This window comes from Aethalodelphis obliquidens, unplaced genomic scaffold (assembly GCF_003676395.1).
Source record: "Aethalodelphis obliquidens isolate GAN/ISIS:26980383/991018 unplaced genomic scaffold, ASM367639v1 scaffold11, whole genome shotgun sequence".
Lineage (NCBI taxonomy): Eukaryota > Metazoa > Chordata > Mammalia > Artiodactyla > Delphinidae > Aethalodelphis > Aethalodelphis obliquidens.
Window position 1 is genome coordinate 5,816,186 of NW_020837955.1, and position 25,661 is coordinate 5,841,846.

Sequence of the window (25,661 nt, forward strand, 5' to 3'; positions counted from 1 at the left end):
GAAGATATAATTCTGGAAACTTGAGTATCTAATCCATTCGTGTATGAATTTATCATTATTACCCTGAGAATAATGGACCTGTTTTAATCATTTTCTTACTTTGGAGACCCTGTACTTATGTGACCAATCTTTTGGCAACTTATAATAAACAGTTATTCACCTACACCAGAGCTTATGGCTGTTCAAGAACATTCAACAAATCTTAATCACTCTGACTGAAATATGTATATACTGTTCCTTTGTAAGCATCTAAGTGGTCACTGCAGGAATATCTATCAACCTCTTAAACCTTTATAAATCTGCCATGGTATCTCATCTTATCCAGCAGTCAAAGGTGGATTTGGTAAATTAACATTCACATTTCATTTTGAGCTACTAAAAATTTAAAAGTACCACTGTCATGGAAACATTAAGTTATACTTGAAACACTGTTTCCTAGTAAGGTAAAATTTCTAATATAATTAATGATAAATATAAGTTTGAAATACATTACAGAGATATGTACATAGGAAATAATATGGTGTTAATAACCATCTAAAAATCATAATTGAAACATCATATGTCTCTAATATCGGGCTTTAACGTCTTGAAAATAAAGACTTTCCCAGTGGATTTTTATTTTTTCAAAATACACTAAGTTCTCACAGATACTTCTGAACTATATTTTTCCATTGATCCTTTTGTCTTTCACTGTTGCTACATGCTGCTGCTACCACTACACTTGCTTTTTATTAGTATTTAGTATTTGGAAAAGCAGTTTCCCCTACCAAAATTCTTTTTCAGAAATATCTTGATGATATTCTTAAGCACTCATATTTCATAAAGATTTTAAAATCATTTTTCCACATCTAAAGAAACCCACAATGGGATTCTAGTAGAGTTGTATTACATTTTTACATTGATTTCAGAAGAACTTTCTGATTATATTAATTTTCCTTGCAAGAGCACAGCATGACTCTCCTGTTTTCAGATCGAGTTTTATGTCTTAATCTTTCTTAATCTTTTTCACTTAATCTTTTTCCTAGCATTTTTTAAAAAAGTATTCTTAGGTGTTTTATATTATCAGTTTCTCTTATGGCATTCCTTTTCCATTTCTGTTTCTCATTGGTTATTGCTATTAAAGAAAAAACCTATTGATTATTGTATATTTTTAATCTACCTACCATACAAAGTTCACTTCTGATCCTAAAATTTCTATTTCAGTCTCTTCAATTTCCAGTATGATCCTCCCAATGCCCCCCCGTACATCCTCCACCTTCCAGCCAAACTGGTTCCTCTAAACGACTGAACACAAGATCTCCTTCCCATCATGAGTTCTTCTTACCAAGCCTTCCCTAAGCCTAGGAACTTCCTCTCCAACTCCTTGACCAGTTCACACCTGCTTACCCTTTAGATCTCGGCTTAGGTGCCCCTTTCCTCAGGGATGCCATGCTGAATTAACTAGGTTGGGTTCCCTATTTATCTGTTCTCATGGCCTTATGTACCTCTCCATCCAAGTACCTATCACGGTTTATAATCTATGCATTTATTTGTTGGTTAATGGCTCTATCCTCCTTCCACTATACGTTATGAAGGCAGGGTCCATGGCTAGTTTTGCTCCCCATTTTATACTGAATGGCTGGAACAGATGAGTTGCTTAGTAAGTGTGTGAATAGGAATCTTGAAACCTTGGGAAGAATAGAGTTCAGGCTTTGGAGTCACACTCTCTTCAGTTTTACAAAACAAGGTATACACACTTTATGAAAGCCTCAATTTCCTCATCTATAAAAATGGGAATGATAACAGTGCCCATTTAATGGTCTTAAATGCAATAATGATGTTTTTCACAATGCCTAGCACAGAGAGAGCAGTGGGTCCTGTCGTTCATTACTTCTAATTTTTCTCATCACCAATACTGTCTTTGTGGAGGCGCTGTCTGGTATTTTATGAAATGCTACTACCCAAGAACAAAGTGAGGATTTTCTTTCTGTTCCATAGAGATAGATAATATATTTTCAAGTCCATTATTATTTCTATGCAGTAATTTTTGGTGAAGTGGACACAACAGACAGAAGTCATCAGTAATGCCCATCAGGTGCCTTATAAATTGTATGAATGACTTATTTCTTAGGAGACTGCTCACGTCAGCATACGTTACTACAAGTTGCTGCCAGTGTATTTTTTAAAAATCTATCACAGCTTTATAGAAAACAAACTTTCCCTAAAATATATTTCTACCTTGACAACTTAAAATTGCCCACAGAGTCTTTAAAAATATAACATATGAAAAATAATGCTTCATTTTCAACATATTTTCCATGCATATGAATTCAAAAAATGCTTTCATCACAAATGTCCAACATTTTAAAACTGTAGCATATGTCTGGTCTAAATTGCATATACTTTCAAAATAAATGCAATTTCCTTGCAACGAAAAGAAAATACATAGATATTTTAAAATGTAGATGGTGAAAAATCAAAGATCAGAAAAGTGACATAGTCAATAGAAATTGAGAATATTTTATTTTAAAAAAGGAAACTTTGTAAGTTATGGCCTACAGTCAGGCTCAGTACCTAGTAATGTGACATGTATCAAAACAAAAAGATGCATAACATGGAGAAAAAACAGCATATTAAACAGTGGATTATAATATTTGCCATCTATTGAGCATCTAGTATATATCAGGAACTATATTAAACAATCTGCACAAATCTCAGTTAATGCATATAACAGACGGTGGGTATTTTATCTGAAATTTACACTTGGGGATAAATGTTATGTAATACACCAAAAGACACACACACAGCTTATGAGTCGCAGTCTTGGTATTTGAACAAAGAGTTGTCTGGCTCCAAAGCCCATGTTCTTTTCTCAACAGTTCACTGCCTATACCCTCTGCTATAAGATTTTAAATTGACAACTATTCTAAATTCATTCTACTGCAGGATGACATCTGACCAGTAAGCACTCATAATGTCTCCCTGCCCATCAGTATAAAAATTATATTTAATATTTAACTCTTTTAAAAAGCAGCATTAATATGTTTATGGGTGCCCAACTGCAAAGCTAAATCAATAAACCATTTCGATTCTCCAATTATTAGAGCTCCTATCCATAGTATGTCATAGCCCTGCTATGTCGCTTTATAACAATGTTATATAACAATAGAAAATCATTCAATGCCAAGTTCATTCAATGCCAAACTCATGTTGCCATTACAATGTCATTGCATTTCTACTTAAGATGTTTAATGCCACTATGCCTGCCTATGCAGGTGTCTGGAAATGCCGTCCCTGTGTACTCAGAGAGCTTGCTCCTGGAAAAATGCTACCTGACCTAGTATTAACATATATTAATCCCTTATTTTAGGAGAGACTGTAGAAACTTCTGATGAGAGAATATATTTATGTAAGCTGACAATACTGTGACTTACTGTGTGTGCTTATTTCCTTTATAGGACCGAGGACCATGGTAAAAGCAAATATCACTTGGACTGAGATATGAAATATTAAATACTCATAAAACAGGGATGTCCCAATAGCTCCACAGCTATGTAACATATCTACATAGCTGTTATGATACTGGTTTCACACAGAACATGTGCCAAGGTAGCAGGGGCTTCATGTAATACTAGTTTAGACATGGGGAAAAGAAGAGGGAGATAATGTTCCTTTTAAAAAACTGAGCTTTCTTTTAGTTTTACTTTTTGGCATATCAGGGTGTTTGAGCATTTCTAATAGAACAATATATGAGACTTTGAAAAAACATCGGCAAGAGAATTTTATAAATAGAATTTTAAGATAATGTCTAATATACTTAAACCTTTCACCAAACACATATTGCCTCTGAGCACAGCACACTTCTTTATAGGAGGTAAAGCTCCATGTACCTACGTAACAGTCCAGGTCTAACATGCACATTGTCTTTAAAAATAGAAATCTCATATTCATTTATTTCTGTACCTGTATATTAGTTTATTTCAGCATGACAATTAATAAACATGTACTACTGCAGAAATAGCTACTGTTTGGCAAATTAACAGATATTTCACAAACTTGCCATTAATTAATGAACAAAAGCTATGCAGTTTAGTAGTGTTCTTTTTTTAAGCGTTTTTGGAGGAGTTAGAAATTCCTTTCAATGAAATCATAGAGCATGAAAAAATATCCAAAAATATTTGCAAATACAGTTTTCTGTGCACTGACTCTGATATTCTCTGAACTTCATCACTGGAATCTTCATCATCACTGCACCCCAAAGTAGAGTCGCTGTCAGTATCTGAATAATCCATAGCAAGGGTTTACATTGACTCTTCTCTTTCTGAAGCAATTCTCTCATGTCTCATGGCTGCTAGGGAACTCTATAGTACATTGACATCTCTCCGGGAACACAGAGTGTACGAGGCCAAAGCAGAACAGTTTACGCAAAGTAACTGTTCCAGGAGAGGCGCTCCCTTTTCGGCTCTAGAGCAATGTGACTGCTGTCATCAGAGTCCTAGCATTCCCTCGGTGTCAGCCTTGATGGAAAGTGACACTACTCCAATGGCTTGACAGCTTACAGCAACCATGGGTCAGAGCCCTTCATTCTCATTCAAGTGCAACAGGCAAGGTCCACAGTTAAATTTAGGACAAAATAAATCCTTTACATCTCAAACTCAAAGGCAATCATACTGCAACACATAGGATGTTCAAAACTGATAGGCTATGACAAGCATCCAAGAGCCACTTGAAATTAGACTTTGAATTAATTATGAACTAGAATTGCAGAGTTTGTGGCAAATTCAACTGTGCTATTTGAAAGTTTGGTCCCAGAGGAGGTAAGTGTCGTGAAAAAAAAAGTTGTATCAGGCCATTCACCAACTCTACTTCCTATTTAGTCATGAAGTGATTCTAACATGATTTATAACTCCCACACTCCAACAGAACACATACACTAAGTGTAAAATGAATTAATGCAAATAAACACTTGTCTTCTAACCAAGCTTGGCATAGAGTAAGCAACCAATAAATGTTAACTATCACCATCATCATCATCACTGCTGTCACTTTAGGATCCTCTGACGTCTAGAAAGCATGTTACCCTTCTGGACAGAGTTCCTCTCAGGAAACCTCCTTTCCTAAAATTCTATTCTAAATCAGTCTCCCAATTGTTTTCTGACGCTACCTTCTCAGTTTGTTTTCCTGAATCCTCTTCCTTGGTTCACTAGAAAACAGGTGTTTCTCCAAAATCCTTTTTTTGGCCTTCTTTTTGATTGCTCCAACTCTTCTTACTGGGGAAATCTCACATAATCCTATGGCATCAGCTCTTAGTTTTATATTAATGACTTTTAAGTCTTCATTTCTAACTTTACCTTTCTCCTACTGGACACCCTTGTCTGAAAGTTCCATTGCAACCTCTAATTAAAACCTAACTCATTTTCTTTTAACCTCAAAACCACTGTTTTCCTTGGGTTCCCTATCTGGGTAAATGACATCACCATTCTTGCATTTGCCTAGGCTCAAAAGATTGGATTCATTTTTATTACTCTCCTTTCTCCATCACTGCCTATGACTGATTATACTAGTTCTATCTTTGCCTTATCTCTTATATCCATCCTTGCTTTGCATTCTCATAGCCACTGCTTTACTTTGGGCCTTCACCATCTCCACCCCGGAACGCTGATCAGGCCTTATAACTGACCTCCTTGCCACCACTCTCTCCCTCCTCTACGTCATATCTCACTTTGCCGCACATTTTCAAATGTAAATCCAGTCATGTCAGTTCTTTGCATGAGAACTTGCAAAAGAAAAAAGAAAAGTTTCTATACTGTCATTTAGAGTTTGAGGTCCTCCACTAACTGACCTCTCATCTTTCCAGGCACTATACGGACGATCCTCTGCTGCACCTGCAACAAATAACTGTTTCCTTAAAATACGCCAGCTATCATCTCCATGCCTGCGCACATGCCGGTGGCTCCTCCAAGAGCCGTTTATTCCAGTTCAAACTTTCATCCATGCAAACTTCCATGATTTTTCAGTAGCATTTTAAAGGGAAAAAAAATCCACGTAAGAAATATGTCTACGTACTAATCACGGAAAAAAATATGTAGTTAAACAAACAAAAAAGAGAGAAAATAGAAAAATACTATAATACCATCTGCCAGGTGCCAGGAGATAACTAAGGTTAACACCTTGGTGAATATCTTTCAAACACTATATTATTCTTAAGTATTCACATGTTTCATGAAGATAATGTCAATGTTTATTTTAACAAATAGTTACTGAGGGCTATTATATTCTGAATGTCTGAACCTTATGGTCTAGTTGGGACAGAAGTTAAATTAGTATGCAAAAAAATGCTGATCAAATGGCATGCAAACAGAGATCTAATAGAGAGGATGTCGTTTTGAAATTCAGAGGACAGACAGCCTTTTTGAGGACATTAAAAATTAAGACACCCCCCCCAAATGAGTTGAATTAGCAAGATGAGTCAGGGAAAGAAAAACATGCAGTAACCCCGAGGTAGGAAATAACTTATTATAAAAAAAGAAGGTTGAAATTCAGGGATAGAGTAAAAGAAGGCAGGGGCCAGGAGAAACCAGAAAGGAAGGCAGGGTCCCATCATTCAGATCCTGTAGACTAGTCCAAGGATCTACTTTTCAAAAGAGATTGACTAAGGGAAACTTTTTTCCTTTACCATATTAATAAAATCTTAAAAATTAGGTGGAAAGCACAAACAGAGGAAACAATTTGTATGAAATAAAGTATTGAGGAAATAATTTTAGGTGAGTCAGTTTAATTTTTTTTTTTTTTGCGGTATGCGGGCCTCTCACTGTTGTGGCCTCTCCCATTGTGGAGCACAGGCTCCGGACGCGCAGGCTCAGAGGTCATGGCTCACAGGCCCAGCTGCTCCGCGGCATGTGGGATCCTCCCGAACCAGGGTACGAACCCACGTCCCCTGCATCGGCAGGCAGACTCTCAACCACTGCGCCACCAGGGAAGCCCTAGATGAGTCATTTTAAAACACTGATGTCCTTTTCACTTATTAAAGTAAATGTTACTGTATGGAAATCCATATATTAAAGAATATATCTAAACAGAAAATATGATCTCTGCCCTTTAGAACCTTCCAATGTAGAATATAGGAGTAATGAAAAAACAAATGCATAAAAATCAATGTATTATCAGGAATATTTGTCAACTCATGACGAACAAAGACTTGAGTTTGAACTAGATACATTTTCCAGAGTCCGCCCAAGGCAGTCTCTGCTTTTTCATTGATAACAGGGACTCATGACATGACCTCAAAGAGGATGTTTCTCTAGGCAGAGCAATGATAAGTGTTACCAATAAAGTAACTCCAAAGTTTATCCTTTCCGGTAACATAGGTGTGTATTTCCATTCACTGCATTAATTCACTTTCTGACAGAATGCAAATCCTTTTGGATCTACACCCATGCAAGGTCACAATAAACAGAGTGATGAATTTGGAAGAACTCAATTTTCACATTCCTTTTTCATATTACTTCTGCTGGGTCGATGGCACAGTGCCTTTTTTTTTTTTTTTTTTTTTTGCGCTACGCGGACCTCTCACTGTTGTGGCCTCTCCCGTTGCGGCGCACAGGCTCCGGATGCGCAGGCTCAGCGGCCATGGCTCACGGGCCCAGCCACTCCGCGGCATGTGGGATCTTCCCGGACCAGGGCATGAACCCGTGTCCCCTGCATCGGCAGGCAGACTCTCAACCACTGCGCCACCAGGGAAGCCCCGACACAGTGAATTTTTGATGTGACTTATGAACTCTGCATTCTATGGCATGCTTCAATAACAATGAACATAGACTTTTATTAGATTGAACCAAAGAGATTGCTGTTTTTTGCAGGTTAAAATGGCCAATTATTGGCAATTTCATGTTTCAACCTAATACATGGAATTAGTGTAAGTGAAAGGGGATGGAAAAGCAATGGCAGAGGGACACATTGCTATTTCTTTTCTGTTGTGCTCCCTTTGTGCCATAAACCGAACTGACTTCAGCATAATCCATATTGCTTCCATATTCCATATGTGATTCCTCTGAATGTTGACAGATGGATGGCATTTGCTCTTCTATCTAGTCATTAAAGATACTTCTCTGTCCATTCTATTGTAACTACGGTAAGAACCACAGAAGAAATTCCGAGTCCTAGTGTTTTGCTGTTGTTATTGTTGCTAGAGTACAAATGGTATTTACTTTGTGTTCTGGCTTCAAATATTAAACTCTTTGGTAGAGTCTTACAAATTTAAAGAATGTCTCCCTAGAGTGTATTTTATGGAGACAAAGAAGAGTGTGTTGCTCTCATTTATTCCTTATTATTATTTTATTAGTTGTTCAGAAGTACAGATTTAGATATTACATTGCCATTGTTTCCTTAGGGGCCTATTTGGTTTATTTCTGAACGATTTACAGGTATTTTCATTGAAGAAGAAAAAAGAAGAAAGAATTTTACTCTAATTAAAATTTTTAAAAAAGTTAAACCTGGAGTACATTATAATAGATGTTCTATTCATTTATTCAAGTCAAACACTCACTTTCTTCTTAACACTATGCTTCCTCTTCTTTGAACCATACTTCGTAATATAATATGGATTAAGAGATCAATAAATCTAATAGCTGTTTTTTCTTTTCAGATAATGATGCATGTAATTTTGTAATGTAGTTGGCCAAATAAAGTTGGAATTTCAGGAGAAGACATTAATAGACAAATTATTGCATGGGTGTTTCATGGGTCATGAGTACTTTCAAGAATAAGATAATGCGTGGTATTTTCCTTTTTCTTTGTTTCATCTGTATTCCACAGAGCTGAAAACTGATTCTTCAATTGTTTTCCTATTTTTAAAATAGAGGAAAAAACATATTCAAATGATGACTGGTAAAAACGTACTAAAACTTCAACTGATGCATGTTTGAAATGAATGTTAATTTCCTTGGTCACATATTTCAAAGGATTATTGCCTTTATAAAGTGCCTTCAAGCCAGGAGGATGTCCTTTCCTATAAAGAATTCTAGACAACATGCCAGAAGAGTGTCTCCTATTTTTTGTTCTATTGCCAACTTAGTGGGTGACCTTGAGAAAATGTCCCATTCTCTGTTTCATTTTTCAGATGTGAAACGGTGATTGAAATCACTGCTCTGTTCTCCTCTGTAATTAGTTTTACCAACATGGAACACTTTTTAAAAGTTCTAATAATTATTATGGTTTTCAATGCTCCTGAAGCAATTCATCCCAAATCAAAGGATATTTCTTTAGATAAAAAAAGGTATCATAATCTTGTAATTGTGATCTACCATCTGAATATGTAAGCGGAATATTAAGGCATAGATTTTCACAGTAACATTTTTTTATCTGTGACTAAAAATGTATTTTCACATAGAAATCAGACATGTTCATTTGAAACAATAGAGTCTCATGATCAGAAGTCAAGAACTATGTAATAAATGTTTATAAAATCATTATTTTGACTGGTAAAAATTATATTGAGATTTTAATTGGGCTCTTTTAGGGAAAAGAAATATCTAGAATTTTAAAATAAACTGTAAAAGATTGCTTTCTTTTGGTACTTGCTCATCAAATATTTCATATTTTGTATTATTTGAATAAAGAGCTAGCTCTCTAAACAAAATTCTTCAATTAACCTAATATGCTATAATTTCATCCAAATCAAAGATTAACTTTGAATCAAAAATAAATGAAGAAACAACTTAATGGATAAAGAAAGGAAAGTCATGGCTATGTGTATAATAAGGCCAATTTGAATAAAAAGTGCTAAAGTCAAACCACTGCCTAAAATTTAAACTCCTCAGTTGGCGTTGGTTAGAAAAAACAAACAGGGTATTGTATTTATTACAGTGAGAGAAATGCAAATGCATGTGAATACACTACTGGTAGGAAAACAATCTAGTATAACCTTTGCAGACAATTCAGCTTTGTATAACAATTTAGCACTATTTTTAAATATTTTTCTTGCAATTATTTATCTCACATACATATTCATGGTTTGGGGAAATAATGACATTAACAGGATGTTACAAGAGCATTGTGTATAATAATGTTGGAAATAACCTAAATATCTACCAATGTAGAATTGACTAAATAAAATTTTCTACAGTAAGACAAGGGAATATTAATAAAATTAAAAGAACTGAAGAGAACCTATATGAATATGATCTCCAGGATATCTTGAGTGAAAAGACCATAGTGCAGAACCATGTATAATATGCTTTCATTTATATAAATTACACACACACACACTCACACAAATAAGCATACATTAAAATGCAGGAATTATTTTAGGATGCATTAGAAAAAGTAATCATACCCAGGAAGAGAATGTATGATTAAAGGGTAGAGGAAAGAGGGAGATTACTTCTGTAGCTTTTGAATTTTATACTATGTACCTGAATTACCCATCATAAAATAAATATTTTTAAAAGTAAATATATGAAATAATGGAAATTAACTCTTACAAGCAATTTTTGGGTAGAGAGGCTGATGAGGTCTTTCACTCTCTTGGAAGGCCTAGTCTGTACTGAGTGCATAGGTAGCTATTGTCCATCCCTGGGCCACCCCTCAAGCCTCATCCCATAGCCATTCCCAACTAGCAGAGCTAGAGCTAACTCATGCTGGCCCAGTCTGATCACACTGAAGAGATACCAGCTTTGCAGATGGGGCAAGTAAAAATACTTGACACGGTATCTTCCCAGTGTCACTTACAACACTGCCTTTTGCCCCGTTTTCATTGGCAGCAATTGTAGGGACTAGATGACAAACCAAGGAAGGTATTTTTTGAGCAGGGACATCGGCTTCTTAACACCCTTAACCACAGTTAGGCTGACACTTTGGAGCTCTTAAAAGGTTAAGTTACCAATTCTATTTGTATACAGAAAACATTTCATATAGATATACATGTATGTATATAATAATTAATATATATTTAATATTGCTTTCAGATTGTATTTTTAATATATCCACTAGAAATTGGGAAACAAATTTTTTCTCTCTAATATTTTTCATAATTTATTATTGTCATTATGGTTATTATTATTATAGCATACCTAATCTCAATAGATTTTATTCATTCTTGTTTACCTACTGATAAACCATCATAACTGCCATGCTTCTTCTATTAATCTGGAAAGTTCCCCAAGGATGAACAGTTATCTCTTAATAGTGATTAAGTCCCTCTGTTGTTAATATAAAAACATGCTTTCAAAGTGTAATCAAGGATTTAATGACACATTGATCAAATTTTCTAATATGGCTTACTAATCTGAAAACTGCATAAATAAAAATGATTCATTGCTTAATACAGAAAAGAATGGCACTCATTCATTCATTTATTCATTCACAAACTAGGGTTTCCAGATTTAGCAGATAAAAACACACAGCATCCAATTTAATTTGAATTTCAGATAAACAATGATTTTTTTTAGTATGAGTGTCCTATGTAATAATATAATTGTAGTAAAAAAAAAATTCATAGTTTATCTGAAATTCAAATTTAACTGGTATCTTGTATTTTATCTGGCAACCCTAAATAAGTTTCTGAATATCAACTCTGAGCCAGGTGCTGTCCTAGGTGCTGGGTATACAGAGGGGTAAAGAACAAAATCCTTGGCTTCCAAGACTTTTCAGCCTAGTAGGTAAGATAGACTATTGGCAGTTATAATGCAGTGTGATCAGAGTATCAGAGGTGTGAACAGAGTGAGACAGAATCACATGGAAATGTCCCAACACTGACTGAGAGATGGATTTGGGGAGGAACATGGATTGATGGCGGATAGGATCATGGGAAGCTACTTTGAAGAGGTGAGGTCGCAGATAAGAACTGATGTGCATGTAGAAACTTCTCAACAGAGAAAGTGAGGCGGTCCTATCACAAGGAACAGCTTGTGGAAAAGCATAAGAAAATCTTGTATATAGGGAATAGCAAGTAATTCATAATGGTTGAAACCCTGGGAGCAAAAAGTAGAGAGAGAAATAAGGCTAGCAGGGTTGGGACAGGAGAAACTATAAATGGCTGTATATTGACTATATAGGTCTGTGTTAAAAGCACTAGGGAGGCAGGTAGCAAGAGCCATAAACTGTGTACAGCTGAGAATCCTGAGGCACAAATGGGAACAGAGTCGGGTCACCTTTATAATAATAGCTATGGCACAATTCAAGCTGACCAAAAGATTTAGCTTCATTGATACTTGGGAGAACCAATAATTATTGAGCACTTCTCTGAGCCCGGTATTTGCTGCTTAAAAGTGAAATCTCAATAATACAATCATATGGGGTCAGAAAACTGCCCCTGGGCCAAAACCAGCCAGCAGCCTATTTTTGTGCAGTTCTCAAGGTGTGAATGGTTTTAACATTGTTAAAGGGTTGTTTAAAAAAAAAAAAAGCAAAAACAAACAAAGAATACGTGAGAGAGACCATATGCGATATGCAAAGCCTAGAATATTTGCTATCCGGCTCTTTATAGAAAAAGTTTGCCTACTCCTGAATAAATGAAGGAACTGAAGCATAGGAGAGAGATTCAAGGACCTGCCTGGAGTCATACAGTTAAAAAGCAACAGATCTGGATCTTAAATCAGATTTATCTGTTCTCGGTGTACGTGTCCCTTCCACTAATCATGTCATCTTCCTGACCTTGGAAATATCTATCCTTGCCAATTCTGGAGCTATGGTCAATGGGTGTTATTCTGCAGGCTGTGTTTGCCTTGACCATCCTAGTGAGGTAACAGCATAGGCATGAACTCACTTTCGCCGAATCCCAAGTCCACTGCTGTATAAAAAACTGCCCTGCCACTCCCTTCCATTCTGGTGATTTTAGGCATCTACATCCCGAGGGCAGACAATCTAATCAGGCCCAAGTATTTAATTAATGTTTTCTGGGCAGCAACAAAAACGAAATCTACACTGCAACTAATTACTTAGCAAGTCAACAATAACTTTTGCAGACTACATCTGAAATGGCTTAAAAGAAAATGCTCAATAAATAGAATCTGTAGTTTAATAAAACATACCATTTGATAGATTTTTAAACATCATACAGCAAATAACCTGTTAATTAAGTAACGTCTTAATGAAACTTTCAGTAATCTTAATTATGGTATCTACTGGTTTTAATTAGGTGCAGCTACAACACAAGGCTGTGTTGTAACAACCATCTGAATATAGCAACCATCAGTTGCTATATTCAGTCAATCACAAAACTGAGAAATCGATCTTATCTCACTACCAGACAGTCATAGCTAGTATTTTGATCTGTAGAGCAGAGCACAGTCAGTTATCACTATGTCAGATATATGTTGTATTACTTTATCTATTCTGCCCCCAAGTTTGTGGGTTGGTATCCTTTATGAACAAAGCAGCCAAATCTGCTTTTCTAATTTGAAGTGCATTTAACGGTTAGTTTTATTCTTTCCTCCTTCTGTCCCTCTCTCTCTGCCCCCTTCTTTTCTTCTTTCCATCCATCTATTGATCTATCCATCCATCCATCCAATTACTGTGTCTAAAATGTGTAAGAAACCACGTTATATGCTATGACGGATAGAGCAGTGTACAATGTAGAGTCCTTACTCTCAAGAAATTATAGTTTAATAAAGGCAAGTATAAGAGGTTGGAAACAAACCTTTATTTCATGCAAATGATAGATTAGCAACTACGCAAGTAATTTTTAACAATAAGTAGTATTTATTGAGTGATCATCATACGCCAATTTCTGTGATGGGGATTTACACTTCAGAACTTCATGTTCACAACGTTATAATTAGTTACTATTATACTTTTCCAGTTTGACAAATGAAGAAGCTACGGTAAACAGAGATTAAGCTGACGAATGGCATCAGGGCATCCCAAGGCCATAAAGCTGATGAACGGCAGAGCAGGGATTCAAATCCAGATAGTCTGACCATAGGTACCACATGCTATACTTCTTCTACCACAAATTATCATATTTGATCCTCACAACAATCCTATAATAGACACATTTTTTGTGTCTTCTCAGAGCACCATCAACACAATTCTCTAATTATGTCCTTTGCCTCTAGGCTCTTACGCTCATAGCTGCTTGGAAATAAGTGGCCGGGGCCAGTAGGCTATGTTTGATCTTGACCAAAATGACCAATCAGATTCTGTTTAGGGGGAACTGAAAATCCAGGACACTTGTAACTGAGAACAAGTGGGAGCTCCAGTTAAGTAACCTCTACTGTATGGATAGAAAAGGCAGAGAAAACAGGTCTGCAACAAGAAAGATTGAGAGATGTGCACAGAACAGCTGAGATCAGAGAGAGAAGCCTATTTGTTTTATTTATTTAGTTAGTTATTTGCGGTACGTGGGCCTCTCACTGTTGTGGCCTCTCCCGTTGCGGGGCACAGGCTCCGGATGCACAGGCTCAGCGGCCATGGCTCACGGGCCCAGCCGCTCCGCGGCATGTGGGATCCTCCCGGACCGGGGCACGAACCCATGTCCCCTGCATCGGCAGGTGGACTCTCAACCACTGCGCCACCAGGGAAGCCCGCCTATTTGCTTTAAATGGATTTCTTGGCTGTTCATTATAGTTTGGGGAAGGTCCAAGTTGGGTCCATAAAATAGCTCATCATCCCTCCAATATGGTCCCTTTTTGAGTCATACTTGTTACTTAAAATTAAAAGAATTACTATTACACATATGATCCACATGCTTATCTCCACGTATCAGTTGGGGAAAACAAGTTCCAGGAGTTTATGTGAGAAGCACAAACATAATTATAATACAAGGGAGGGGGGAATAAAGTCCCACAAGCTAAGTATATATGAAGCAGTCTGGATGGAAAAGAAAGAAACTGCATGTAGGTAGAAACCTCAGTAATGGCTATATAAAAGAGAAGACATTAACCAGGCCTTAAAATATTGACAGAAGTTGGTTTTGTAATAAGAGAAGAAACAGTGTCCTAAATTGAGGGGACAGCATGGATGATGGAGTGTGTTGAAAAGTTCAACTTCACTGGAACCAAATTGGATTGAGGGCATTTGGAAAAGTCAGCCAGAATGGTAGGCTGGGGCCAGATTGTAATAGGCAGAGAATACTAAGCTGTGACACGCCTACATTTTAATTACTTATTTAAGGGCATGTAGGTGACATGATCATAAGCCTTAAGAAAATCCTTCTAGCAATGTAAAGTAGCACGTAAGAAACAAAATAGGGAAAGAGCACTTAGGAGTATAATGAGAAGACAAAAAGGGCTTGAGGAAGCAACTTCTTAAGATTCATGATGTCTTCATTAAGCAGGTGAATGGTCTGCCTTAACAGAGCTCACCATCAACATCCACCCCAAAAAGCCAAAAAGAACTCCCCACCACACACACAAAGCTTAAAATGATGTGAATAATTATATAAATATATGGACCACCAACACCAAATATGTTGAAATTACACACACTCCACTGTGTCATAGATCATTCTTTTTCCTGGAAGGGTTAGAGTTAGGGTTGGGGTTAGTTTTCTCATCCACAAAACGTGTATCTAGGCAGAAGGCAGGGGAAAAGGCAAAGGCAGAGAAGCCAGATAATTATAATAAAATGTAAATATAATTAAAATTTAAAATGGTATGGCCAGACACAGAGGAGAGCAGCTGATGTCTTCTAGTTGGGAACATTTTAGCACAGCCTTCCTGGGGAATTTATGGCTGAATTGAGTCTTGGATCAGAGGTGGAGGTTAGTGTGGACAGGCGTTTTAGGCAGAGACGATCCTGTGAGCAAAAGCAGACAGCTGAAAACAGTAGAGAAACTACAAACACTTCTGTGTTTTGGGAGCACTAACGTAAGAGCTGGGGAGTAATAAGATATCAGGCTGGAGGGGAAGGCAGAAGCCAGATCACAGAAGCACCTAGAGAGAGGTCCAAACTATTTAACACGAGATGTAAGCAAAGGACTCTCAAATAACACTGCACAAGTGTCTCCAGGAAACTTCTTAGCACAGAGGCATTTCACCTTGATCCTCAGGAACAAACTATTTATAACTAGAGAAAGCCTAAAATTAGATAGGATTAAAACATTCCCACTGACATACACAAAGGAGATCATCTGTCAGCAACCAACTTCCTGAATTACATTTAAAACATCTCTTAGCGTCAAAGCAGTAGGATGGTTAAGACACGAATAACTACCATCTTTCCTAAGAGATTTTAGTAAAAACAGAAAAACATGACTATACACACACACACACACACACACACACACACACACACCATCTTTTGTTATCTACAAATCCTATAATCCTGGGTAAGGGTGTCAACAAAGGCTGTCATTACACTGCTAAGGAAGCAAAATTGTTAAAACAAAGTGTTATTATAATAGCTGACATTTTTGTGCATGTTCTAGGCACTGTACCATGTGCTCTAAATAAACTGTCTCAAGAAGATGTATCTGAAATTACTTCCCACAAATATTTCTCCTACCACTTTTCTAATATTGTATGATATCTGCAATTTCTAATATCGCATGATATCAGAAAATAAAATTGAAAACTAAGCTGGTTGTATCGCTATCTGGTTTGACAGAAACATTTTTATAAGTTACAGCTGCCCTATTAGGAAAATAGGGGAGTGGGAGGACAAAGGAGTATACAAATTTTGTGTTCAGGAAAATAATGTGTTTTCTAGAATCTGCCTACTACAGCTCTGAAGTTCTTGATTCTGTTCCTAGTCACTCTCCCTCTGGGGTCTGTGACGACTTCCTGACTCACTAAAATTCTCCTTCTTCCTCAAAAGTAATATAAAATTTCACTTTAGACACCTTTAGTATCATTATAATAGTTATCTAACTGAGAAGAAAGTTATATTAATGGATTATGTACATTTAAGGCAGCTTTTCATAATAATAAACTCTAAGAATGGGCCAGTGCCAGACTTTAAATTTAGAACAGTATAGTGAACACAATCAGAAGAAAAACAGACCAGCTGTCCCTTTGCCCTGCTTATTTATAGTACACTGAACAAGAAACGATTGGCCACATTACACATGACAAAGCAAAATGTGATCCACTAGGGCAGGGATATTTGGACCAACTCCTAAGCAAACCGCATCTTTGTTTGGCATCTTTGCCAGGTCATTGTTTGAAGATGGAACAAAGACAAGGGTGCTTCTTTGTCATCATGGTGGACATTGCAGGGGTCAGACAGATCTCTGAAGACACATGTACACGCTCAAAATCTTACAAGATTATTTTACCAGCTTCCATAGGGATTAAAAGTGGTCACCACTTGCACATCTATGGTTTCTTTGGTATAATTTCATTTTGATAATGGATACTTTAACATCTAAATTCTCTTCAAGAGTTCAAAAAGAAAGATGGCATGTAAGAAAGAATATACATGCAACCAGAAAAACTGAACTCAATATTTTATTACTCCCCATACAAGTTCTGGGATATCAGGCTGGCGTTCAACCTCTCTGAACCTTCACCCCCCCTTTGTAAAATGAGGATAGTACATACAAATATTTAGTTGGTGTGTATGCATGCACGTGCCTCTGTGTGTGTGTGTATGTGTGTGTGCGTAATTTAAAAAAAACAGAAACGTTCTAAAACAACCACTGGAACCCAGACATGTGCAACAACTAGATAGATCCATGCTATGTTGTAGAAATTTATTATTTTTCGTGATACATTTTTACTATTTTGATATAGTCTAGGTGATTTTGCCAGCCATGTTCTATTTCACATGGCAAATCATATTTCCTATCTTATTTATGGTTTCCAAGTGGGATTAAGCAATAAGCAGCAGAATTTTTGAACTGACAAATAATACCCAAAGGCAACATTGGAAAGCTACACACTGATGATGAAAATCTATGGCCCACAGACTCACAGGACCTGAGCTTCATTACTTTACGTAGTAAGAATGTACCAAAACATTGTCATCTTATTAAACAATTGCTACCTTTAATATCTTTTCAATATTTTCCAGACAATCTATTTAGAACATTGAGATATGAGATAAAGCGCAACATTTTAAAAGTTCAACTGATTATTTACAGGGATTATTTTGAAAAATAAGTAATAATCTTGTTCATGATACTGTAAATATTTTGAGACGCTCTGGAGGTTAGAGAAAGTTTCCCAAATAACTCTCACTGCTCTGAAGGCTTTACATAAAAATGTCATTTTTCAAACTCTCAAACTCATTTGAGAATTTAAAATATTAACAGTTTAATTTCATTATAAATCTAATTTCTTAAACGCTGTTTAGCAATTAAAATACAACAGAATAGACAGAGAAGCTGTGAACAGATAGGAAGACACAGCTGTGTTTTTCCCAACGGTTTAGGTCTTTGTCTAAAATGCACTGCTTTGTCAAAAGAGGATTTTTGAGGTAACCCCTCCATTGATTTTCAATGACTTGAGGAAGCTGAGAGGGTATTTCTGTTTTGGGGTAACCTCTTGTTCTGCTCATTCTATTGGCTGAGAATTGGCTACCCTTCTGGGTCTACTGCACACTTTTCACACTCTGCCACTTACAGCATTCTGTCTATGCTTTCGAGACCTCATTCAAATCCAATCTTTCTGATGATACTGTTTCTAACTCCTCTGATTCACACTGGTCTTGGGGGGAATCCGGACATTCTATGACATCTAAAGGTAACGTGACGGGACTTTCCTGGCCATCCAGTGGTTAAGACTCTGCACTTCCACTGCAGGGGCATGGGTTTGATCCCTGCTCGGGGAACTAAGATCCCGTATGCTACACAGCGTGGCCAAAAATAAATATAAATAAGATGTGAGACTTCTTAACAACACACATGTTAATGTGACAAAATCTGGTATGCAAGTAATTTGTTACTAATAATAGCTGAAAGGTACTTTTGAAAAATTTATTTAAAGACTAGGGTAGCTTCAGGATTATCTCTATAATAAAGACACTCTCGTTAAGTGCTTTTACATTTGCTTTTTTTTTTTTTTGCGGTACGCGGGCCTCTCACTGCCGTGGCCTCTCCCGTTGCGGAGCATAGGCTCCGGACGCGCAGGTCCAGCGGCCATGGCTCACGAGCCCAGCCGCTCCGCGGCACGTGGGATCCTCCCGGACCGGGGCACGAACCCATGTCCCCCTCATCGGCAGGCAGACTCCCAACCACTGCGCCACCAGGGAAGCCCACATTTGCTTTCTTGAATTGAAAGAAATGGAAGAAAATAATCAGGAACTACCATAACTCAAAATGTATGCTATAGGCCTTAATGCTTCTCACTAGGGCCATCTATGATTTATGCCACAGGAGGAAAAACAAAACAAAACAAAACAAAAACTATGAAGTTCTGACCTAAGCTACACAATTTAGAACTTCCTTACATGCTGTTTTATGTTACTCCCTAAGGATTTAATATATGTAAGTTACTTCTCTCACTACCCTGTGAGTTTCTGGAGGAAGAGGGTTTCAAATGTAGCAAGTAAAAATAGATTTAGCAGATATTACATGGGACATATTTATACTAAAAGAAAAATCATTGTTTATCTGATACTCAAATGTAACTGGGTGTCCTGTGTTTTATCTGGCAACCCTAGTCAAGAAACAAGTCATGCTGATTAGTTCTTTCTATCTCTAACATGCCTGCTTCAGTGCTGGACACCTGGAGGGACTTCATTAAATACTTAATGAACTGACAGTTTAGAGGCTCTATTATTTCATTGCTATTTTAAAAATAAGCATTGAAGAAAAAAACAAAAACAAATAAAAGTGAATGTTCACCTCTCTGGATGATTTCAAAGAGGAACTAAGAGAAGAGCCCAGGGCTCCATTCTATCCTCTGTTGCAATCCTGCATGGTACTCTGCTACATGCTACAAAGCCAAGGATAACTTAATGACATGATGCCTTAATTCCACATGGCACTTCAGGGTTATTATCTCATTCTTACCACAATTAAGTTTCAAAACAAATCAAGTCTACTTCTCACCACCTTCTTGAATATGTATTCACGTATAACCAACTGTAAAACACAAGTGATCCGCAGCCTAAAACCTAATATGGAGTGTCTTTGTATGCACTGTAATTTCTTCTTCCTTCTGGAACTGGAGACAGTTTAGACTCAGATGTGGGTTTCTTCTAGTTGGTAATAAAGTAAAGCTGTTGTCTCTTAATTTCACTAAACAATAAAGCAAAATAGCAACATTCTACTTTGCATATAAATTTGATGAGTTCCTCCTTATAAGATTTTAAGAAAATATGAATGAGAAGAGACTTTTTACTGGTTAAAAAATAGCATCTGTGCAACCTCCATTTAGTTTCCATGGTGTTTATTGTTAAACATTTTTAGAAATACTGTCAATACAGATCAAGTGAAAGTAGATACGACCTCTAGTCAAATGAAATTAAAACTATATTTAGATTTCCATATTCTTCCAGAAAAGTGAAGAAGAATATTACACACTTGTGGCTGGATTCTGAAATTCAAGAGCTCACAAAATGGGTATATAGAAGAGCTAAATTCCAAAAAGGTTGATTAACTTTTGTTTTATCAGATTTGGTGCCAACAGAGTGGTATAAATTAAGCAAATAATGAATATGACAACCTATCTTAGCTTAAAAAGAAATAAGATATTTTCAATTCTCAAACTATGTCTTACAGGAAGAAACTCTTTTAGGATTTTAGAGAAAGAACCCCCAGATATTATTTACTCCATCTTTTTATACTATATATATATATATATATATATATATATATATATATATACACACACATACACCAATATCTATATATTCCCTCTTTCAAGGTATTTTTCCATGTCATAATAGAAACTTATTTTAAAAATGTCAAATAATCAAAAGGCTCAGCAGAGGTGGTCTCATTACTAACTTCCTTTTTCTACTTTCCAGGGTGATAAAAATATATATTTTGCTCATAAACAACTACAAGACCGCAGCAAATGGTAAGTCATTTCACCAGGTAAAGGACGAAGTAATGTTGAAAGGTATTGGATGTGTACTGCACTGGATACTGTACTTTGATGCTTATTATAAAAATAAGACGACATCAATTTTTAACCATCCCAAATGTTTTCCTTTACAACTCACTCTACAGTTTGGTCTTTAACAATCAAAATATCATCATTAAATCATTCCTTCAGAGAATTGCGTTTTATCTATTACTTCATCGTCCATTTGACAGCTAACGTGACATTTAGCGATAAATCAGTGTGTTCAAATGTAGATAGATATACGTGTACACTAAAAATAAGTATGAAGGGGTTTCCCTGGTGGCACAGTGGTTGAGAGTCCGCCTGACGATGCAGGGGACGCGGGTTCGTGCCCCGGTCCAGGAAGATCCCACATGCCGCAGAGCGGCTGGGCCCGTGAGCCATGGCCACTGAGCCTGTGCGTCTGGAACCTGTGCTCCTTAACGGGAGAGGCCACATTGGTGAGAGGCCCACATACCGGAAAAAATAAATAAATAAATAAATAAAAATAAGTATGAAAACACAGTCATTATTTAATCATTTGTGTAGAGTAGGACAGCTAAAAATTCAGGATTTATGTTTAATTTTAAATTTGAGTTAGAAGGTTAATTAATTCCAAGTTAAAATAATAATTTATGGGCTATACATATATTTTTAAAGTTATGGTAGAAGATAGCTCATTTAGTCACAGAACTAAAGGCTGATTTTAATTTATTTTTTTCTAAGACTTATTTTTCCTGACCCTGAGGAGTACCTAGTAAGACATATAAATCCTAAAATGTGCATTTTATTGACTCAACTGGTAGCTTAAAACTAACAACCACCTAGATGCTATTTCGTATAAAGAAAAAATGAGACTTTTGAACTCATTTAATTTTCTTTAATTAACATTACAATAAAAGAATGAAATTAGAACACTTCCTAACACCATACACAAAAATAAACTTAAAATGGATTAAAGACCTAAATGCAAGGCCAGATACTATAAAACTCTTAGAGGAAAACATAGGCAGAACACTCTATGGCATAAATCACAGCAAGATCCTTTTTGACCTACCTCCTAGAGAAATGGAAATAAAAACAAAGATAAACAAATGGAACCTAATGAAACTTCAAAGCTTTTGCACAGCAAAGGAAACCATAAACAAGATGAAAAGACAATCCTCAGAATGGGAGAAAATATTTGTAAACGAAGCAACTGACAAAGGATTAATCTCCAAAATATACAAGCAGCTCATGCAGCTCAATATCAAAAAAAACAAACAACTCAATCCAAAAATGGGCAGAAGACCTAAACAGACATTTCTCCAAAGAAGATATACAGATTGCCAACAAACACATGAAAAGATGCTCAACATCACTAATCATTGCAGAAATGCAAATCAAAACCACAACAAGGTATCACCTCACACCGGTCAGAATGACCATCATCAAAAAATCTACAAATAATAAATGCTGGAGAGGGTGTGGAGAAAAGGCAACCCTCTTGCACTGTTGGTGGGAATATAAATTGATACAGCCACTATGGAGAACAGTATGGAGGTTCCTTATAAAACTAAAAGTAGAACTACCATATGACCCAGCAATCCCACTATTGGGCATATACCCTGAGAAAACAGTAATCCAAAAAGAGTCATGTACCACTATGTTCATTGCAGCACTATTTACAATAGCCAGGACATGGAAGCAACCTAAGTATCCATCAACAGATGAATGGATAAAGAAAATGTGGTACATATATACAATGGAATATTACTCAGCCATAAAAAGAAATGAAATTGAGTTATTTGTAGTGAGGTGGATGTACCTACAGTCTGTCATACAGTGTGAAGTAAGTCAGAAAGAGAAAAACAAATACCATATGCTAACACATATATATGGAATCTAGAAAAAATAAATGGTTCTGATGAACCTAGGGGCAGGGCAGGAATAAAGACACAGACATAGACAACAGAATTGAGGACATGGGGAGGGTGAAGGGTAAGCTGGGACGAAGTGAGAGAGTGGCATGGACATATATGCACTACCAAATGTAAGATAGCTAGCTAGTGGGAAGCAGCTGCATAGCACAGGGAGATCAGCTTGGTGCTTTGTGACCACCTACAGGGGTGGGATAGGGAGGGTGGGAGGGAGGCACCAGAGGGAGGGGATATGGGGATATATGTATACATAAAGCTGATTCAGTTTGTTATACAGCAGAAACTAACACAAAATTGTAACGCAATTATACTGCAATAAAGATGTTAAAAAAATTAACATTACTATCATTTCTCCTAAATTGCCTATATACATATATTTCTGTCTATGCAAAATATATACCAAATTTGAGCTAAACACAAAGCTTCAGCTGAAATAGATTCTGCTAAAATTTATTGAGCAGTCACTTCATTCTAGCACCACGCCAACAGTGCTCATATGCATTACTGCATTTAACCTTCACCAAAAGTCCCTTGAGGTAGGTACTAAGATCACTGGTTTATACCTGAAGATGTCACTGATCTTCTCTATACCCCACTGGCTGCTCTGTACTTTGAAAAGCTATAGGAGTCACTGAGTGAATCATTTCACAGAATACTGAATTTTAGTGTCTCGTATTTTTATGTAATTTTGTTTGAGTAATTTGTCTTTGACAAATTGAACGAAGGGACTATTCTTATACAACACACCTGGCAAAGAGTTACATAAACAACAGATATTTTTAAATGATTCCATGAATAAATAAATGAATGCCTATTGATAGGCAGCTGGATTCTGTAGTTATTTTTGGAGCTTCTCATTTCCACCAGCAAAATTAAGGGGAAGCAGTATTATATGGTGTTGAAGTCTTTTCATACTCTATAATATGATAGGGGAAGGTAAGCAGATGAGTAGAAAGAGTTCTGTACTGTAGCAGACACCATCAGTGCTCTGTCCATTTCCCGTTGGGCCTCTTTTATCATTGTAGTGCACACAGGCTCATGCTGTATTGATATTTTCCCTCCCCCAAACCCAAAGTTAGGTCTTCTTAAGGGAGGAATGCCCTCAGGCAACTGGAGTCTATTTGTCTATAAGCAAGCAGGAAATGCCAGGGGATTTACTCTGAGAGGACAGTCTGAATCAATGACTAGGTTGTAGCAGTATAACTACTTCAATCCTCTTGTCCTCAATCAGTGCAGTGCAACTTTGAAGTATGACCCACACTGTTTCCACATCTTGCCCTGCAGTACCAAACCAACTTTATGCTCCCTGTGATTTTGCTTCATATTACTCCCTTGCTTGTGTTCCTTTACCTCTTCTTTCCATTTCCTCACTCCTGTATCTATTTTTCCTGGCAACACTTGGTAGACAAGTTGCTTTTACAGGATCTTAGTTTCAAATTTTGCTTCCCAACCTAAAACAAATATAGCCACAATGCACTGGAGACACTAAAAATAGCTTGTGAGTTTTACTCAAAGACCTCAATTAAAGAATGACCCAGCTGTAATCAAACCCTGCGTTAGGCAGAAAAATGAACTCCCTAACATGTCCACTTCCTAATCTCAGAACCTGTGAATGTTATGTTACATGGCAAAGTGGAATCAAGGCTGTAGATGATATTAAGGTTTCAAATCAGCTGACCTTAAAATAAAGAGATTGTCCTAGATTATTTAGGTGAGCCCAATGTAATTACAAGGGTCCTTAAAAGAAGGCTTCCCTGGTGGTGCAGTGGTTGAGAGTCCGCCTGCCAATGCAGGGGACACGGGTTCGTGCCCCGGTCCGGGAAGATCCCACATGACCGGAGCGGCTGGGCCCGTGAGCCATGGCCGCTGAGCCTGCGCGTCCGGAGCCTGTGCTCCGCAACGGGAGAGGCCACAACAGTGAGAGGCCCGTGTACTGCAAAAAAAAAAAAAAAGAGGAAGATGGAGACAGAAAAGAGAGAGTCAGTGTTGTGGTGAGAGAGACTCAGCAGGCCACTGTTGGCTTTGAAGATGGAAAGCGTCCATAAGCAAAGGATTACTGGAAACCCTGAGAAACTATAAAAGGCAAAAAGAATTCTCCCCTAGAACCTCCAGAACGGAACACAGTCCTGCCAAGACCTTGATTTTAGCCTAGTGAGACTCATTTTGGATTTCTATCCTCCAGAGCTGTAAGATAATAAATTTGTGTTGTTTAAGCAATTAGGTTTAGTGGCAATTCATTATAGGAGCAATAGGAAACTAATACAACCACTGTTAATTTAATTCTGGCTCTGGAAGCTAGTGGCTAGGCGGCCGTGGGCAAGATATTTTAATCTCTCTGGGCCTCACCTGTCTTATGGATAAAATAACTATCTACCTCATAGGGTTGTTCTGAAGACTGAGACAGTACATATCAATTACTTAGAAGAGTATTTGGCCTAGTAAGAATTCGGTAAATGCTGGTTACTCTGTTACTGTTGTTTGTTATTAAGTGCACCCTATTCCTGGGAAACTTGGAACTTTTTCTTCCTCTGTGTTTATGTTAATCTGCGTGGTATGAGTAGGGTTTGAAGAAAAGAGCCATGCAATATGCAGGTAAAGAAATGCCATTCTGGTGCTCTGCTCCGTGAGGTTCATGTACGCTAAACGGACTTAACAGGATTCATCAAATATGTGGTATAGTTACCGTAATATTATGTCAAATCCACGTTCCTTAATATTTTTCAGGCCAAACAATATGGTGACAATGAAATACAAACTGGACATCTGTCACCAAAGTGTAAGCAGTGTTAGAGATATAGCCTTTGAAAGAAGTATTCTATTATCATACTAA

General features: G+C 37.0%; 1 protein-coding gene across 2 annotated transcripts in view; it reads right to left on the reverse strand.

Moving 5' to 3' along the window:
• The window catches only part of PRKG1 (protein kinase cGMP-dependent 1), a 1,182,918-nt gene that overhangs the window by 131,329 nt on the left and 1,025,928 nt on the right, over window positions 1-25,661 (reverse strand). The gene's annotated exons all lie outside the window — the stretch shown is intronic.